General features: G+C 37.3%; 1 pseudogene; it reads left to right on the top strand.

Moving 5' to 3' along the window:
- The first annotated feature begins 4,881 nt into the window (after positions 1–4,881).
- On the top strand, positions 4,882–21,293 carry LOC120172457 (annotated as a pseudogene).
- The last annotated feature ends 30 nt before the right edge of the window (positions 21,294–21,323 follow it).

Genomic DNA, 21,323 nt, shown 5'->3' with positions numbered 1-21,323 from the left:
TTCATCTCCATGTTTGCAGCGTTGTTCGGTCAGGTCCATTTCAATCATGTGTTTGTATTGACCTATAAAAGCATGAACTAAATCCTTATATGAGCGGATTTGAGTGCGACTAAGTTGATTAGACCACTTAGAAGTGGTCCGCGAGAGGCTATCTTGAAAGTAGTGGATTATATTTGATCATTACTGGTGTATCCAATCATTCTTCGAATAAACATCGTGAGATGGAAGTAGGACAATTGGTTCCATTGTTTTTTCAAATTTGGACATTTTAAATTTAGGTGGGAGCACTAGGTTGAGGATCAAAGCTAACTCGCATGCATCCCCTTCATCTTGGGAGCTCTGTCTACTCATCTTTTGAGATAGTTTTTGAACCAACTCTTCAAATTCTAAGGGATCTCATTCCCACGGTCTTGATTTGTTCAGAATCGGCATACTATAATCAGTAGGCTACACCGATCATTGTCCTGGCTGTAACACCCCAACCCGTATCCGACTCGGATACGAATCCGAGGTGTCATTGACCTTTTAAACATGTACTTGTATAAAATAGTGAGTAATTTAAAACTTTTATAACATATAAATGACTAATTTACATAAAGACATTTTCATTATTACAAAACCAATCATAGCGTGTATATTTCACTATTTATTCACATATAACTATTCGAAACATTTATAAACTTTTCATAGCTTAAACAATATATTCTTTTGAAAACATGCCAACTAGAACTTTATACTAAAATACATATTATTCACATCTTTTCTGATCTGACCTTTAGTAAGGAGAACTGACATGTCTTGCTCCACATTGTCTTTACTCTCTCGAAACCTACGTGTAAATCACTTACACGCTAAGTCAAAGACTTAGTGAGGCATATAAACATATAAGGTAAACGGTAACTAATAATCATACTAAACAATTACTACTATCATTTCATACCACTCATACTTTTACATGTAGGGGTGTTCATTCGGTTAAAACGGTGGCCGACCGAACCGAATTAACCAACTTTTTTTTTCTTTAACCGTTAACCGAACCGAATTTGTTTCGAACATATTAACCGAACCGAATAAATTTCGGTTAATTCAGTTAATTTCGAATTAACCGATTTTTTTTTAAAATTTATATTTATATAAAAATTAAATATTTTTTAATTCAAAAAAGTTTATAATTAATTTAAATAATATATAATTATAAAATAAAAATTTTAGATAAATTTTTAATTAATATATTGATTTAAGTTTAAAAGTTATTGGATCTTAAATTATTAATTGGGTTTTAAATGGTTTGGGCTTACCCATATGTTATATATAATATTTAATATTTTTTAATTAAAAACAGTTTACAAATAATTTAAATAATATATAATTATAAAATAAAAATTTATATAATTTTTAATTAATTATATTGATTTAAGTTAAAAGTTATTGGATCTTAAATTATTAATTGGATTTTAAATGATTTGGGTTGAGCCCATATGTTATATATAATATATTTAATATTTAAAATTTAATTTCGGTTAATTCGGTTAATTAACCGAATTCAAATCGAATTAACCGTTAACCGAATTCTAAAAATTTTCTTAATCGTTAACCGACCGAACTAATTCGTTAACCGAACCGAATTAACCGAACTAATTCGGTTCGGTCGGTTAACCGAATTAGTTCGGTTATTTGAACACCCCTATTTACATGTAACAAATATATGCATACATATATGTCATTATCATTCATATCTCTTATCTCATGTTCCTATGATCTCTTATGTCCATATCATATAACATATACCATAACCAACTGCACATATACATATCATGTCATGTAAACTATATATATATACTATCATTGATTCCTTTCATCATATGGTCTTATAAGTTACCATTTGTACGATCAATATCACACATGAAATTCCACAAGGAAACAAACATATTATCATATCACTTTATTAATATTATCTATTTAATAGCCCATGATACACATGTGAGAACTAAATATATTAACATAAAGGTTGTGCACTAATGATGTCACCGCAGCTCATATAATTGCACCGAAGTGCCACATATAATTGCACCGGAGTGCCGCGTAGAATTGCACCATAGTGCCATATAATAATGTCCATAAGGACCACATATCATTCCTTAAGAATCATATACATATACTAGGGATCAAGTATGTGTCTCACCAGACTTCACACATGTTCCAAAAAATACATATATGTCTCGAAGGACCACATATCATTCCTTAAGAATTATATACATATGCCAAGGATCAAGTATGTGTCTCACCAGACTTCACACATGTTCCAAAGAATACATATATGTTCCGAAGGACCACATAGACCCTCGACTCTTGGCATGCCAACTATACCCCTAGCTCTCATGATACATAACATGGGCATTATCTTTTATATCCTTTTACATATTCATGTAACCATATCATATATTCATATAAGCTCATGGTTTCATTCACATATACATGTAATCACGTAGTTCATGTCAATTCTCATATGAGTTCATATTCATATAAACATAGGATTCACCTCATGTATCACATATACTTTCTCTTTCATATGGTTCATAACATTTCTCATGTGTTCATATGACATGTAAATCATTGTCATCTTATCATGTTATCACATAAACATATCATCTTACAATACATACAAACACATCAATACCTATATTCATATACATATCATTTCATTATCCTTATTATTCTTATCATCACCATTAATCCCTTTTACTTACCATATTCATATCAATAACACATATACTCATGCACACATATAAATCAGAACAATACATACTTCTATGAATTCATGTTTTTCACTATTGGAAATAGACTTATCACAAGTCTTATTTTCCCTTGAACCTCATACTAGAGAATGTGCACTCACCTTAGCCTTGTTTGCTTGAATCAATCTTAATCCTTAGATTGTTCCGAAACAAGCTTTATTCTATATCTACATCATAATAATACATTGATACATATAATATACTAATTGATATCTTCTAAATTGTCACTTCCTAGGCTAAAAGAAAAGCTCATTTCATCTTTTAATGAAGGTATGCATCGATGCACTGCACAGTGTATCGATGCATCGATGCACTACCTGTGCATCGGTGCATAAAATACATTCGATGTTTGTTTATTACTGGGATGCATCGATGCATGCCTTATGCATCGATGCACCAATTGCATTCGATGTTTTTAGATTAAAATAGTGCATCGATGCACTACCTGTGCATCGATACACCTTCAAACAATTTCTGGGTTTTAACCTTGATGCATCGGTGCATTATGAATATGCATCGATGCACTCTGCCCAGAATCCTCTTTTTGAACCCGAAAATTCATTCTTTTTGGATTAAATCCTTCATATTTCAACCCCTTTCATATTCCTAACTTACATATACATACTTAAACTCATTAATATTCATTTATCTCATCTTTAACCTTAATATCCTCTCCTCTTTAGGAATTTCAAGAATCATACCCTATTTTCCACATGTTTCAAATCCAATTCTAACACTTAATACTTCTTAATTAAGCTGATGACAAGTCAAATTTAGTTTCAAGTTCAACTTATCAACTCCATTCTGGAAATTCACTCAAGAACTTCAAATCTTTAATCTTCTCTAACTCATTTATCTTTTGATCTTAAGATAACTTAAGCTTTCCTTAAGCTTAAGTATCACCTAAGAATCATAACCAACTTTTAATTCAACAAATAACCAACTAATTAAGAAACTCACTTTGAGCTGGAGCTTCACGCACAAAGAAGAAAGGAGGAGAAGAGAATTCTGGAGACATTGTTTTTGGTTTCCTACACTCCCACGTGTAAAAATATATATCCCCACTATCACATTTTTAATTCCTTAAATGATCAAATGACCATTTTACCCTTTAGTTCCTTTAATAATTACTAACACTTTTAGGAAATACTTCCAAATAAATCACTGAACTAATTCATTCTTCTACTTTAGTCACCAAATTCTAAAACTTTACAATTTGGTCACTAACCCATAGTTTGGGATGTTACACTGGCTGCTTGAGTCTTAGGGGTAGATAAACTTGCTTGGTGGCTGCTTGAGTCTTAGGGATAGATAAACTTGCTTGGTGGCCTTGAAGCCTCATGGGTGAAATGATTAGCTGTTGAGCGTATGTGTTGTTACACACTCAGTGATTTTCACATTTGGGGAAATCTTCTCATTCTCTAACTGCCCAAAGAATTAAAACATCGCATTAGATGTTTTGTTCAATATAAATGGTTTGCAACTCATCCACTTCTCAATGTCTCATCCACTCCTAAATGTCTCTATATTTAAGTCTCCATTCCTCTAATCTCACTGCGAAGGATTACAAATAAGTCTGTAGCAAAGCACCCATCCTTCAAATTTCTCTTTTTAAACCATGATTTATAAATTAAAATCCTCTTTAAAATTGATTTTTATTTTTTCTATCAAATAGTCAGCCAATCCTGGTTCGATGTGGCCAAATGACCAGGTAAGCCAAGTAAACATGCCACATCAATCGTCTGTGAATGGTGTAACAACGATTAACGGTCGAGTGATCAATTTGTTATGAAACGATAACGTTTGTAACTTTCAAAATTTAAGTGAGAAAAATGAAAATTGACTTAACTTTAGTGACCAATTGTGTAGTTTACCCTTAAGTTTTAAATAATAAAAGTTACTACGTCTTCGTCGAGGACTAGTCAATAATTGAATTGAGGGTTGGATTATATCAGATCAAGCTCTAGTCTCTGGATGAGAGATTTGTTTATTTATTCACAAATCACAATAGTTTACTATATTAGATCTGATGGATAATCCTAGATTTATATAGTAGAACACGCATATGAATGAAAAACCAAGCAGCTCCCAAATTTGACTGTTCCTTTTATTTGGGTCAAAATCAAAATAGAAAAAAAATTCCCTTTTCACTGCTTCTCAATCATATTACCAAAAAAGAAAAAACCACTTTTCTGATTTACGTTGTGATAATTTTTCATTCGATCATGGTGACCCCATAGTTTGGAATTGCTGCCATGGTTTAAAGGGACAGTGACGGAGATTCATTGGCTCAACTCTCTCTAGTCGACTAACTCCACTGTAAAGACTAGTACAAACAAACTCCCGACCACCAATTTGCGGCGGCAGAAGCTGGCATGGCGGTTTCCGTAGCGGAGGGTCAGGTATGGGAATCGGTTCTGGAGCAGACTAAGTCGGCTCAGGAGAAGAACAGTGACCCACTTCTTTGGGCGGTTCAACTGAGTTCTAGGCTTAACTCAGCTGGGGTTTCACTGCCTTCGATCGACCTGGCTCACCTTCTTGTCTCCCATATCTGCTGGGATAATAACTTGCCCATCACGTGGAAGTTCCTGGAGAAGGCCTTGACTGCCAATTTGGCTCCTTCTATGCTCGTTCTCGCCCTTCTCTCTATAAGGTTATTTTCTTTTCTTCTTTAACCTTGTTTTAGAATACATACGTACGTACGTATATGATAGCTTGCCTGGGAAGCTCTTTACAGAACTCTCATAACCGAAACTTGGCTCAAGGGCATGGTGCTTGTATTTGCGTTGGTTACTGTTGATGATATGTATGACTATTGTTTGTTTTTTTTTTGTTATTATTAATGGGCATTTTTTAGTAGATCTTTTTGATGACTTGTATTCTGGTTTGGTTCTTGAGCTCAGTTGGGCTTTACTTCATTTCACTTTTAAACACAATAGGACTCCGCAGTTCATGTGAATAAAGGATGCTGTAGATTCTGTTGAAACTTCTCTCATGTAGGAATCAGTGACAACGGTTGTCTATTATGATTTTGTTTTAAATTCTGTTTCTGGTGTAAAAGATGATTACCGTTATTCGTATTCATGTATGCATAGCATGCATACATGGCGAAGTGGATGGTGGCGCTGAGGGCATGGCCGAATTCAAGTTTTATGGCGGATTTGTATTCATCATTGAAAGGACCTATTTATCACAACTACTTTCATTTCAATCTATCTCTCTGTTTTATGGCGTTATTTAATTAAAGCAACAAAATGAGAAAGGCTGATGTTTTAAGAAAATAAACAAGCTACCATGTTTCCTCATCAAAAGTTAAATATTTAATTTATTATTTGATTCTGTTTTTTCTTTCTTTAATGGCTATTAGCAGTCTAAACGTTTTACTTTTAATGTCCATTTGCTTGTGAGTAACCAAAAGCTCGAGGGTATCTGACAATATTGTGGATTTGTTGTTGTTGCTGTTGTTATTCTTATTATCTTGGTTCTGAAGAAATTTTCTGCTCAATTGGAATTTTATGTTACACTGCAGTCATTAGATAGCTATATTTCAGTTCTTGGACAAAACATCTATCTGTAAGTCTTCCACCCGCAAATATTGCTCAACAATGGCTGGCCAGTGAGATCATGATTTATGGGGAGGTGCCTATTATATATTATTTTCTTTTACTGAACTGACATTTGGTTCTACGACAGGGTCATTCCAAATCGTAAGTTTCATCCTACAGCATATCGTCTTTACATGGAACTCCTTAGGAGACATGCCTTTTCACTTAAATGTCAAATCAACGGGCCAAATTACCAAACGTAAGCTTTGATTTCACCCCTTTTGTTTCTGTAGATGTATGGCTTGTTTATGAATTGCCATTCATGTTGACATCTTTATTAGTTAGAATAAAATCCAAGATTAGTTAGAGATATTTTACAATATTTTCCCCTCTTTTAAGAAATATTATTACCTAAATTCATGTCAGCCTCTATTTTATGAAAATGGTTTGATCTGATTGTATAAACTTCTCTACTTTTCCTATGCTTCATATCCTTTCACAGACACTAGGCTAAGCTACTGCAATATGTATTAATGCAAGTTTATGTTGAAATTACAGGATTATGAAATCAATAGATGATGTTCTACATCTTTCCCTGATATTTGGCATTCAAGTGTCTGAACCTGGTCTGCTTCTAGTTGAATTTGTTTTTTTAATTGTATTGCAACTGCTTGATGCATCTCTAGAAGATGAAGGATTACTGGAACATATACCAGAAAAGAAATCAATATGGCCTACTGTAACTGAAGACATGGACATATATATTGCTGATAACTGTAATAAGATGAGAAATGAACAACATGATGTGCTGTATAAAGGAAATACTATGATAGCTATTGAGATAATTGGGGAGTTTCTGCAGAATAAAGTGACTTCAAGGATTCTTTTCTTGGCATGGAGAAACATGTAAGACCTTTATCTGTTATTGATCTTTCTTTCTGTTGAGGGGCTATAGTGCTAGTTATATCCTACGAATAAGAGACAAATGAGAAATTACCAGCAATTCATTTGGCGCCTTTTCACTTTATGTAATGTCATCATTTACTGAAGAATTTGATTTACTGAACTTGGACGGGGTCCTGGCAATGCCTTGAGTTGATTGAGTAAGATGTGACTGACACTTAGATTCCATTACTCTTCTTAGGCCATCACATTGGGAAGCCTTCATTCAGAAATTAAGAGTTCTTGCAGCAAAGTCAATGTCATTGCGAAATTCCAAACATAACACCGGAGACGCTTCTGCAGTTGACATCTGATACACATAAAGTTCTATCTAGAGATTGTAAAACAATATCACGACAAGAGTTTCATGTTGTCATGGGCAGTGGGTCTCTAACATCTTCATCTGGTCAGTATCACGGAACTAGTCCTTCTGCACTTTGGCTTCCTATTGATCTGTTTCTTGAGGATGCTATGGATGGATCAAAGGTGGCTGCAACTGGTGCCACTGAAACGCTTACTGGTACTAGTTAAAACTTGTCTTCAGATGCCCAATACATTGTATCACTTGAAGCCGAAAAGATTCTAGTACCTCAATAATGTTACTAAGGCAGAGTCAACCTTGCAGGTTTAGTAAAGGCTTTACAGGCAGTCAATGGCACAACATGGCACGATACATTTCTAGGTTTATGGATTGCAGCTTTGAGGCTTGTTCAGAGGGTATGAATTTCTGCAAACTTGATTGAGTTCTTGTTGAAAGAGGGCAATCATTCTTCTATTTCTTACTGATTCCAAACATACATTCAGAAGTACATATATCTATGTATGTACTTTTGTGTATATGTAGACCTGGCAATTGCTGTATTCTCGTCGTATATATGTATTTTCACTTGTCAAAATTGTGTTTAAGATATTATATATTTATACAAATTTTGATATGATAATAATTCATATTAAGTAGATTTTGGCACTTCCATGTATTTCCATCATGTCCTGTTTTAGTTATTTGTTCATGTATCTTGTAATCATATTTTGTCCAGAGTTATCAGGTCTATATACATGTATGATATAGCATATATGCATACATGTTTCTAGATGGATAAAAGTGTGCGCACGTGTGTCTGATGCGGGCAAACAATCTTTGTTGTTTGTGGCTTTGGACTTTCTGCTTTAAAAGAAGCTCTAAATTTGGGTCTTCTTTTCTTGTCAATTTCTGAGGGAATTTTATGTGATTTGTTGTGACAACCAAGTAGGTAATTCACACATTCTTGGCAAATACTAGGATATCTAAATAGTATATCTACTAGAAGAAAATGATTTTGGGAACTGATTAGGCCATTATCAGTAAAATTGGTTGTCAACGGTGTAGTAATATTTCAGAGAAGCATAAACATTATTGTCTAGATAACATTATACTTCTATATTCATTTCCAAGTATTTCACGTGTTTAAACTGATCTGCAATTCCTTTCTATTTGATTTGTTTCATAGGAAAGGGACATAAGTGAGGGTCCAATACCTCGCCTTGACACCTGCTTGTGCATGTTATTTTCTATTACCACACTTGTGGTGGCCAATATTGTTGAGGAAGAGGAAAGTGAATTAATGGATGAAAGTGATTGCAGCCGAATGAATCAAACAAAAGAGAAGCAAATCACGGGAAGATGTCGTAAAGATTTAATATCCAGCTTACAGATGTTGATCAATTATGAGGCTTTATTGACTCCACCTCAGTCAATTTGTTCAGTAGCCAATCAGACTGCTGCCAAAGCAATTATGTTTGTTTCTGGTCTTACAGTTGGTAATGGATACTATGAGTGCATGAGCGTCAATGACATGCCCATGAATTGCTGTAAGCACCGTTAGCCTTCATCCTTTGATATGGAGTTACCTATCTATTAAGGCCACTTTGAGATGTGTTTTTGTAGAAGTCAACTTCAGGCTATTTTGGGATGTGATCTTGCATAAATTGATAGTGCCAATTCCTAGTATGAAGTGCATGCAGAATAATGTTAGCTACTATTTTATTATTTCAAAGTTTTATGAATGTTCCCCTCAAGTATGCTCTTATGTAAAACTGAATCATGCAACTAAAATAGGGGGATTTGATTATTTGATCTGGTTTGTTTTTTTATTTAGCTACTCTGCTAGAGCGCAATCATTGCAAGTCTCTCTCTCTCTCTCTTTCTAGATATTATATTTTCTGAAAACTTTGCCAATCTTTTTCTTTCCATTCATTTCAGACATGTTTGCCCCATTTTCTGATTCTCTTGTCTGTTTTGTAGCTGTCTCTTTCCTTTAATTTTGTTCTGTTTTCTAGCTAATGCTTTTTCCAATTTGCATGTGTAATATTCCGATTTGGGTATATTTTACAATATTATCTATCTATTGCAGCTGGAAACTTGCGACATTTGATTGTTGAGGCTTGTATTGCCAGAAATCTATTAGACACATCAGCATATCTCTGGCCAGGCTATGTGAATGCACGTGCAAATATACCCCATAGTGTTCCTAGTCAAGTGCCTGGTTGGTCGTCATTGATGAAAGGATCCCCTCTAACTCCGGCATTGATAAATGCTTTGATTGCTACTCCAGCTTCTAGGTATGCCGTGACATGTATCTTCTTTAGATATTTTTATTTTTGTCTCTGCTTTACTGAATGGGAATGGCAGTTGGCTTGGTTGCGTAGTTAAAGCACTAAGATGGGGTTCATGACTGAAGACATACTCTGAACCACAACACTATCCTTGTTAGAAAGAGTTGTGACCCCCTTCTTTGTTCAATTGCATTATTGCAGTGACCATAAAATCATCTAATAGATTTGTCTTTTAGTCCTTTTTAACGATCTGATATCTGAAAAAGGAATGGATGGTTTTTTTAGAGTACTTATACCATTGGTTTTACCAGAATGCTTTTTGGCTTCACTGGAATTGTTTTTATCTTCTTTTTTTATTTTTTATTTTATTTTCAAACATGGTGATTCTTTTTGCTTCTGTGAGAACTTATGAATTGGATGGTAGAAAGATGTCATGTCAATTATATCATTATACCTTATAGTCTATGTTACTCGGACTCTTCAATTTCCATGAACTACCATTGTCTGACACTTGGATATGGGGATATGACGTCCAAGGATCCTCCAAATATGTAGAAAAATTTAGAAAAATCTAGCCATACCTGTTTTGGATACATACTCGTGTCCGACGCTTACACTTGAGTTCGAGTAACATAGCTTATAGTTATTACGGACAACGTAAGGGTTATTTGAAATTCGGGTTTAATATTATTTCAACTTCATTTATCATCATTTTCTCTTTCTATTTCTGTATGATTGTTTTATTTATTTTATATTAAGTTCTTATCCACGTCATGTTTAAGCAAATAAACTCATACAGAAATTAGAAATGTATGTCTCAGTGCCACAGATACACCATTTTCATTATTGTGTGGTAATGTGTCTGAGTTGGGGTGGGCTGGGAATGGGGATTTAAAGTATCTCGACTGATCAAGTGTAGCATCTGTGTAATATATTAGCTATGACCTGGTCTTCAGTTACGGCATTGTTTTTCCTGAAGCCAGGTATATGAGATGCTCTTTTTTTTTGTAAATTTACCCAGTGCTAAGACAACTGAATTTAAGCTCATGGATTTGATGGAAGCTTACCAGAGATCGAGAAAATATACGAGATTGCAACCAAAGGATCAAATGATGAGAAGATATCTGCTGCTAGCATTCTTTGTGGGGCATCTCTAGTTCGTGGGTGGAATATACAGGTAATTTGACCATAGGTCACTTTCCAGAAGGTGCATTACTGTCACAGTTTCTGTTCGTCATCATCTTTCTTAAGTGCTTCACAAGTTAGGTTATCTTCTTTTTTCCCCCATTAAAGTTTCTTCCATTTGTGCTATTTGTGGAGCTTATGTGGGTCTCGCTTGTTGTAGGAACAAGCTGTTATGTTTATTACAAGTTTGTTGTCACCACAAGTTCCTGCCAACTATTCTGGGAGTGAGAGCCATTTGATCAGTTACGCCCCATTTTTGAATGTTCTTCTTGTTGGAATATCATCGGTTGATTGTGTCCAGATCTTCTCTTTACATGGCATGGTACGTTTTACTTTTCGTCGTTCGTTTTTTCTGCTGGCTTACATGTGTATTCTTGTGATGTATGAATTGAAGAAAGGTCCATGGAACTAGTTTTCAAAGAGTTTACTGAAAAGATCCTCTTCTCATATATTGCAAATTAGTTACGAATGGATTTTAATATTTTACATATTGTATTATTTTTTACAAGACTAAACCAAATTAATGTTATAAACTCTTATAAATTTTAAGAAATTATGACTAAGAATAGTTTTTTTTTTTTTATAAAAATGGGAAGTCTCGTTAAACCCCCTTCATAACTGTCAAGCTACTAAAATAGCTTAACGGACATTGGAAGGAGGAAAAGAGTGTCTCAAAATTTTATTACTTAAATACCAAGTACATCAAGAGTACATTACAATCAAACACAACCAAAATACATCCACGAAATGACCATAACAATCTGCAGACAACCAACAAAAACCTATCCCTAACTAATACCCAATTCCCGACTTTGCAAGCTCATCAGCCTTCCAATTACAACATCTCTGAACATACCTTACAATTACACTTTTATCCACCACCACAACACAAATTTCCTTGACCAAAGATTCGAACAAAGCTGGGCATGAACCAGGATTGATCCACTCCAAAGCCTTCAAACAGTCCGATTCCAAAATCAACCTCCCTTTATGTTCCCACTCCTTCTCAAAGAAGAAACGTAATCCTGTTTTAATTGCAAGCAATTATGCCAAAATAGGGGCCAGCCCCACCTTTTCCAAGAAGAATCCCAACAACTTACCATTTGAGTCATGAACAAGACCACCTATTCCACCTCTATGCCACTCCTCCAATGCTCCATCAACATTTATCTTCAAAAAACCTAAGAGAGGAGGGGATCAACCAGGTGAAGAGGATATCACCTTCTTGGCATTTCAATGAATATTTGCCAGCGATGGGTCACTCACCAAGCAATCAAACTGCGAATTAGCACTAGGAAATTGTGCAACAAACCATGGAACCGATCTAAATTTGATGAGGAATGACAATTGAACTGAATCAAATGACCCTTCTTAAAAATAATTTCATTCCTACACTTCCACACAGATAACATAATCGCACCTGGTATGAACTCCAAATGTGAGAGTTTTTGAACTAAGCCCATCCAAGCCACTATTAAATCAGCAGGATTACATGGCAGCACCGCTGTAACTTTCTAAAAACGCAGAAAAATACACCAGCATCCCACACATTACATGATACCATAAGGTGCAAAACTGTTTCGGGTTCGAGTCGACAAAGAGGGCACAAAACATCTTCCAAGCCTTCAACACCTCGTTTAGCAAGCTCCGATTTCACAACCAAATTCTGATGGATTACTTGCCATACAAAGGTTTCCACTTTCGGGGGTGCTACCCCGAGCCACACTTGCTTCATCCAAACTGAATTTATAAGCTGTCGCTCATACATTAACCTAACACATGATCTTACTGAATATGTACCTTCTCCATTCCACGACCATATGCAACCATTGTTCTTCTCCTCTTCACAAGGAAGATTCTGCAGCAAAGAAATTAGATTTAACCATTGCTCTACCTCCCAATCAACAAGGTTCCTTCTCAATGGAATGTTCCAGCACCAACCCAATTGATTCCGACATCTGAATTGAGCAATCTTCCCCTCTTTATTGACTGATAAAACAAACATTCTCGGAAATTGCACCTTTAAAGGATAACCACCCAACCAAGTATCATGTCAGAACCTTAGAGATTCACCATTGCCAACTTGAAATTTTATGTGATTTTGGAAACACTGTCCAAACTCATCATTCTTCTCACTATTGTTCAGTATCCCTTTCAAAATCTAGGATGCTCTATGAGATGCTGTAAATTCAATTCGTATAGCTCTCGGATCTACATTATACTTGCTGCACACCAATCTTTTCCACCAAGTGTCTTTTTCTGTCTCGAATTTCCAAGACCATTTCCCAAGGAGTGCTCGATTCAGAAGATTTAAATCTAAAATGCTTAGACCTCCCAAATGTTTAGGTTGGCACAAGGTTGACCAATTCACCTGATGGATCTTTTTATCTTCCGAACCTCCCCAAAGAAACTTAGCCATAATAGAATTAAGTTTCTTCAAAACATGGGTTAGTAGTCTGAAAATGGAAAGGAAATATATGGGTAAGGAACTGAGTACTGACTTGATTAAAACCACTCTCCCAGCTAAAGACAAAGATGTTGCTTTCCACCCGACTAATTTTTTGTAGAATCTTTGGATAACCTGCTCCCAAAGCACTGCTGAATTCTTTTTCGCAGCAAGGAAGTCCAAGATACTTAATCGGAAACTCCTCCACTGAACAACCAAGTTCGTCCGCCCATTCCCTAGTAACGCTTTCCTCCATATTAATTCCAACATTCTGCTTTTCACCAAATTCAATTGCAGGCCCGACATCAACTAAAAAATACGTAACACTCTACTTACGTTCTTTAGCTGACCCAAAGAAGCGTTGCATAAAATTAGCAAATCATCCGCGAACTGTAAATGTGATAGCATGAAAGAATTCCCTGCCTTCCTGATTTCAAAACCATAAAATAACCCCAAATTTACAGCCTTGGACAACATCAAGTTTAGTAATTCCCCGACCAAATTAAATAACAAAGGGGACAAAGAACACCCTTGCCGAATCCCTCTAGCAATCCTAAACTCTTCCGTTGGTGAGGCTGCATCACAAAGTCATTAAATATCGGGTTATTCTTTCCACACAGAGGTGTCTTCCAACGAATCATCAACAACAACACTACATAAAATAGCGTTTAAATAGAGCCAAAGCTGTAACTCCCAACCCGCAAGATTTCTCCTCACTTGAATGTCCCAAATCCACCCTGCTTGACTATGCTTTTTGAATTCCGAGATTGTTCCCCATTTGTTAACCGCAAGAGCTTACAACCTTGGAAATGTGTCTTTGAAAGACACACCCCCTCCCACACATCATGCCAGAAAAGAATAGCCTCCCCACTCCCGATTTGACAACTCTTTCCTTGTTGTAATGCCAGAAAACTCTTCTATCAACCAAATTCGCCTGCATCACAAAGTCATTAAATATCCTCATCGATTGCAAATTCTATGGCCCACCAATTTTCTCCTCTTGGTTCAGGTAAACATTAAAATCACCCCCTATACAGAAAGGAATATCCAGCTGTACAATGAAAGACATAAGTTCTATGAAAAAATCCTATTTTTCCGAATCCACAGACAGATCCATAAACATTTATAAAACAACACTGCAGACCGGCCTCCTTATATTCTCCCCAAATCGCAATAAACCTCCTGTGACTATGTTGTTGCTTTAGAACAAAAACATTCTCATCCCACAAACTTATCATACTCCGCGCTGATCCAATCGAAGGCGACACTACAACTCCCCGCAAATACTTCGCCCTAATCCTTCTCAACAACATTGGACTTACTGATTCCATTTTCGTTTCTTGGATGAACACAAAAGATGGCTTCTTCTCCACAATCAACCTTCTCACTGCTCTAGCCTTTTCCTTTCTACCCAACCCCTCACATTCCATGAAATTATTGACAACTTCATCATCAAAAGAAAATAAAATTACCTTCAAGCGAAACGAGAGATTAACTCCCATTCCTCTTAATTCTCTATTTTTTCAACTTGGCCACTTTATCCACAAACACATTTTTCTTATCCCTAAAGGTTATACCCATCATGATGTTGATTTTCCACGTAGCTTCTGCCTCTTCCATGTCGACGAACCTTCTCGAAGACACTGAGGGGCAAGAACTTTCCTTTTCTGAGGCCATGGACGTCCTATTTCTTCTCGATCTACTATACACCCTATTGAATAATTTGCTATCATCTCTCCCCACCGGAGCATGTTTGTCCACTTGACAATTTAACGATCGCTTCCTGGTATTTAGCAAAGAATAAGGATGTTTCTATTCCTAAGGACTCCTTAATCTCTGATCCTTCTATAGGGGATTCTTACTCGTCCTACAATTTCTTGAAGTCTTCCATAACCCCTTGGTTACCTCCCCCTACGGGTTTCATCAAGTTGAATGTGGATGCAGCAATTAGTTGTGATTGGGAAAAATCAGGTCTGGGTGGTCTTATGAGGGATCATTCTGGTGCAATCCTTGGTTCTTTTCAGGAACCGGATGGTTCTGGACCTCCAACATTGAAGGAACTTAAAGCTATCCAAAGGGGTATCTCTTTCTTTACCTCTGTCCTAGGGAGGGTTAAAGATAGGTTGATCATAGAGAGTGATAGCAGAGTTGCAGTAGACTGGATCAATAAGGTTGTCTCATGTCCAGCTGTTTATGGTTTCATTGTTAGAGATATTGTTGAGTGTCTTAAAACTGTCGGGGGGGTTGTTAGATGGATTGCAAGGACAGCTAATATGGATGCCGATGCTCTAGCAAAGGCTGGTATAGGTTGATTATTATGTTGTTGACTTCTATAGTTCGGTTTTAAGGCTCAAGAATTGTTGTAAGGGTTCTACTTGGATTTTTCTTTCCAAGGTTGTAATTCTTATTTTCTTCAATGAAATTATAAGGCACTCTTTTCCTCCTTCCGATGATTAAGAAGCTTCTTTACAAGCTCCATTAATCAAGAAGGAGGTTTTTAAAGAGACCTTCAAATCTTATAAAAAAAAAACGATCGCTTCCTAACTGGAGAGAGACTTAGATTTAGGTGAATCCCGATGATAATCTTTCTCTCTCAACAGATTCCCTTAACTGGTTAAGAGCACCTCTCCCATCAATTGGATGCGTAGCCCGAAGATTAGGTCTCTCATTAGACCCAATTAAGTTATCTTCAAAAGCTACAGGGCTAGAGCCCGTCCTTCTCGGCCCATTTTTAAATATACTCCACCAGAATTGTTAAGAAAAGACCCCACGTTCACTTCCTCCACTCTCCTTAGATTCGGCAGGCCCACAAAGTCATTTGGTTCTTCTCCCGAGCCAATCATTAATGCATCCTGACCCAAAACAACTGGAGCATTAAACACCACATTATTTCCTAGGAGACCGCCGTTCTGATTCTCCTGCAACCTTGCTTCCACCCTATCTTGCGAGATTTGATCTGACTGATGGTCTTCCCTGTTCTCCCGAAACAAACCCTCTTGCAGATTTTGGTCATCTTTCAAATAACTTCTCGACGAATGATCTTCCCACTCATATGAGGAATCTACTTTTGCTTCATTCCAAATAACATCTGTGTAGCTATCCTCCAGCGAATCAACCTTAATCTTGATTTTATAAGGCCTCCCATTCGTGATTATTATAATGAACTCAGGGATGTCAAACGGACTCGCCACTCTTAATACCAACTTTGCTGCACGGAATTTCTGGAGAGTTTCATCTTGTATCTTAACCAGAGACCTCTATCTCGATGCCAGTTTCAAAAAGAAATCTTCACACCAGCAGTTCAGAGGCACACCTATTAATGAGACTGAGCAAAAGGCCTTAGGCACTCCTCCCTCTTGATACACAGGGACCAACCTTTCAAACCAGAACTCTAAATCCTTTGCTCTGTTTTCCATCGCTTTCTTCTTCTCATCCTCCGATGGGAAAGTGATAATGCACACATTCTTTGCATATCCCTAGGTCGCCACTTTGACATTGAATCCATCACTTTGTATTACTTTCTGGATAGACTCCAAATCAACAGTGGATTTGAGAATACTTGTATATGACAGCTTGATCCACTCCCTTTCTTCCATAGGTATGAACACATTCAGAGGACTCTTAACCTCCCCATCCTCTTTCTTCTTCATTTCTCCATCACCCGCATGATCCTTCTTTACTCCCATCGATGACTCTTTGTACGATCTATCATCGCAAAACTTGTTAAAAGATGCTGATTTATCTGCTCCCCTCCTTGGAACGTCTCTTGTACTCCTCCTTGGAGCTTCTTCTTTACCCCCCATCTTTTCCTTCTGCTCATCTCTTCTGATGTTTCGCCACCGCAACATATATCCTTTTCCCATCAATCGTAGAGTTATTAAGCTTCTCAATGTCCTTGAGCATATCCTCCTTTGTTTCGAAATGGACGAAAGCAAACGTCGCATCTCTGTACTTTGGCCTTCTATTACTATTAACAAAAGGAATAAACACTTTGGTAATCTTTCCATGGTGCTTAAACAGCTCCCATAAAGCTTTCCTTGACACTCTTCTACTCAGATTATCAACAAAAACACACCACTTTGCTCCAGTGAGGAGTGAAGCGTCACTAGTACTCATTCTCAAATTTGGTTAACCTATGACTAAAAATAGTTATAAATTTAAATGAAGGAAGATTTGGTCTAAAACTGCCTGTGACTCGATCTCAAAACTTATAATAAAAAAACCCACCTCACTCTGCACCTTGTTTTAAAAAAAAGAGAGGTCCTTACAGGGTCAGGGCTGGTTGGAACCAGTGGGTTCAGATTGTTTTGCCAACCCTAGATCTGTGTACAACTGAGGGAAATTAGATTTAATTTTGGACCGTTAAGAATTAGAAGCTGTTGCTTTCTGAATTGACAGAGACAATTGCATTACTGAATAATGATGCATCCATGTGGCACATATCCACAATGTATAGTCCTATGAGCTCCACTCACCGACATTATTTGATATCAGGTTCCACTACTTGCTGGTGCATTGATGCCCCTTTGTGAGGTTTTTGGGTCAACTGCTCCGAATGTTTCATGGACTCTGCCAACAGGGGAAGAGCTGACTACTCATGCGGTTTTCAGCAATGCATTTACTCTCTTACTGAGGTTGTGGAAGTTTGATCATCCACCCGTTGAACATGTGATGAGAGATGCAACACCAGTAGGATCTCAACCAAGTCCAGAGTACCTGTTGTTGGTTCGAAACTCTAAAATATCAGCTTTTGGAAAATCACCGAAGGATCGTTTGAAAATTAAAAGAATTTCAAAAAATTTGAACTTCCCTACGGAACTCATATTTATGGATTCCTTTCCCAAGTTAAAATGCTGGTACCGGCAGCATCAAGAATGCATTGCTTCAACCCTCTCAGGACTTGTACAAGGGACCACTGTTCATCAGACTGTTGATGCGCTGCTCAATATGATGTTCAGGAAGATAGGCAGGGGTTCACAGTCTTTAACTTCTACGACTTCTGGGAGTAGTAGTTCTTCTGCAACTGGAGCTGAGGATATCTTGATAAGACTAAAACTGCCAGCATGGGATATCCTGGAAGGAACTCCATATGTGCTTGATGCTGCTCTGACAGCCTGTGCCCATGGAAGAATCGCCCCACGTGAACTAGCGACAGGTATGTCCTTTCTCCTTGCTTAAAAGTCAGCTATGTTACTTGGACATCGACGGAAAAATTGGACACGGATGTGTCCTACACAGGTTCTAAGCGTTTCCATGTATTCAGAGGATGCTTGGAGGTTATATTCCCATACCATATGTTGGACATAACTGTAAATGAAGAGTCGGAGCAACATAGAGAGTGAGCATGGAAAACAATATTGGTAGAGGTATAGTAGGATCTGGTATTAGTATACCAAGAGCTTATTTAGGAATAGACTAAGATAAATATCTTATTGTTGAGATAAAAGTGGGTTCAATCTCGTAACATGTGAATGCTGGGGTGACATTACAGGAATTACTTTTTGAATATGAATTATATGTTGTTCTTCGTGATCCATTGGGTCAGTGTGGTAATTTTGTAAAGTGGCCCCTATGGTTAATTGCCGGTATTCTAATGAAGTTTATGTTATACAACCGCGAGTCTGTTTTCTATTCTAAAACATGATATTAGATTTAGTTTGACAATCTAAATCAATTTTTGAAAACTAAATAAATGGGAATATAATGTAGGGCATAGGATAGGAGTAATTGCAAACAGTTTGTGTGTGGCATAATCGAAACAATCAGTCTTTCTTAAGTTGCTGAAAGGTATCCTGAATCTTTCATAAACAGTGTGTGTGCCGGCAGCCTGCTTTCTATAGTCATCAATTTACAAAGGAAATGGTATCCTGCTCTTCAATATCTTTGTTCGTCTGCAACTTACCCTTTTTTCTGCCTGCAATATCTCAGGACTCAAAGATCTTGCGGATTTCCTTCCTGCAACCTTGGGAACTATCGTTAGCTACTTCTCTGCTGAAGTAACACGAGGTATATGGAAGCCAGTTTTTATGAATGGAACAGATTGGCCAAGTCCCTTGGCGAATTTATCCATTGTCGAGCAACAAATAAAAAAAATTATAGCTGCCACTGGTGTTGATTTCCCAAGCCTTGCAACAGGTATTATTCCTACCATCATGTTTGTGCCCCTTTCCCAAATATTAGTTTTTGGATAATGATAACTTTCTATCGATTTGTATCCCCAGAAGTGACCTTTCAAGAAAAAAGTTGCTTCCGTTGTACTGCCCACTGTAACTTTTCTATGTAATTTTAAATGTAATTTAGAAGAAAAGGAGAAAAGTAAAGCAAAATGAAAGCAAAGATCAAATCTGGAATTCAGAACACCAAATGGAAACGTAAATGGAATGTGAATCCAAAATGAGGATCGACTTGCATGTTCTTTAGACACAGATCTGTCTCCACTGATATATCTGGACCCTTGCAATTTTAAAAATGTCCGAAAGATGAGTTTTGTGCTAAGCATGTTCTATAATTTGACTGATTGGCCAGCTAATATTCTATCTCCATCTCTTATTTTTGCTTGCAGAGGGGAGCTCTCCGGCTATGCTTCCTTTGCCCTTGGCTGCCCTTGTTAGCCTCGCGATAACCTATAAACTTGATAAAACCTCCGAGCGCTTCCTCTGTTTAATAGGCCCAGCATTGAATTCCCTAGGTGGAGGTTGTCCTTGGCCGTGCATGCCCATCATTTCTGCGCTATGGGCTCAGAAGGTTAAGCGGTGGAATGATTTCCTCGTATTCTCAGCTTCCTGTACTGTCTTCCACCACAACAGCGATGCTGTGGTTCAGCTTCTTAGGAGTTGCTTCACGTCTACTCTTGGATTAAGCCCTTCTATCATTTGCAGCAACGGTGGAGTGGGCGCAGTCCTCGGCCATGGATTTGGCTCTCATTTTGCCGGTGGAATGGCTCCAGTTGCCCCAGGTATTATGTACTTACGAGCGCATCGGAAAGTCAGAGATATCATGTTTATGAACGAAGAAATTGTCTCTCTTTTAATATCTTCTGTAAGAGAGATTGCCAGGAGTGGATTGTCAAGGAAGAAAATGGAGAAACTGAAGAAGACGAAGTTCGGACTGAGATATGGGCAAGTTTCTCTTGGAAAGGCAATGACACGAGTCAAACTTGCTGCTGCACTTGGGGCTTCATTGATTTGGCTCTCCGGTGGATTAGGCTTAGTCCAATCATTGATCAAAGAAACATTACCTTCTTGGTTCATATCAACCCATACAGCCGACCACTGGGAACCTGGAGGTGTAGTTTCCATGCTATGCGGTTATGCACTTGCCTACTTCGTTGTTCTTTGTGGTACCTTTGCATGGGGCGTGGACTCGGCCTCATCTGCATCCAAACGGAGACCAAAGGTACTTGCCATGCATTTAGAATTTCTCGCGAGCGCATTAGACGGGAAAATATCGCTGGGATGTGATTTTGCCGCTTGGCGTGCATATGTAACAGGCTTTTTGAGCCTTCTGGTGGGTTGCACACACAAGTGGGTTTTGGATATCAATGTTGATGTTTTGAAAAGGCTGAGCAACGGATTGAGGCAGTGGAATGAGAAAGAACTGGCAATAGCTTTGCTTGGACTTGGTGGTGCCGATGCTGCCGGCACAGCTGCTGAATTGATTATCAAAACCGGAGCTTAAATTTTCAGGTACCTTACAATAACCCAAACATGCCACTTGCTATAGGTGCATATCGTTACATGTAATAGAGCTTTAAAACAGGGAAATGAAGAAACAATTCTTTGTAAATATGCTTGATTCTTGCTTGATTCAAGTTTTAGT

The sequence above is a fragment of the Hibiscus syriacus genome, unplaced genomic scaffold, assembly GCF_006381635.1.
Source record: "Hibiscus syriacus cultivar Baekdansim isolate YM2019G1 unplaced genomic scaffold, ASM638163v2 tig00111851_pilon, whole genome shotgun sequence".
Lineage (NCBI taxonomy): Eukaryota > Viridiplantae > Streptophyta > Magnoliopsida > Malvales > Malvaceae > Hibiscus > Hibiscus syriacus.
The sequence above is the reverse complement of the archived record's forward strand: the minus strand, read 5'-3'. Positions and strand labels throughout refer to the sequence as shown.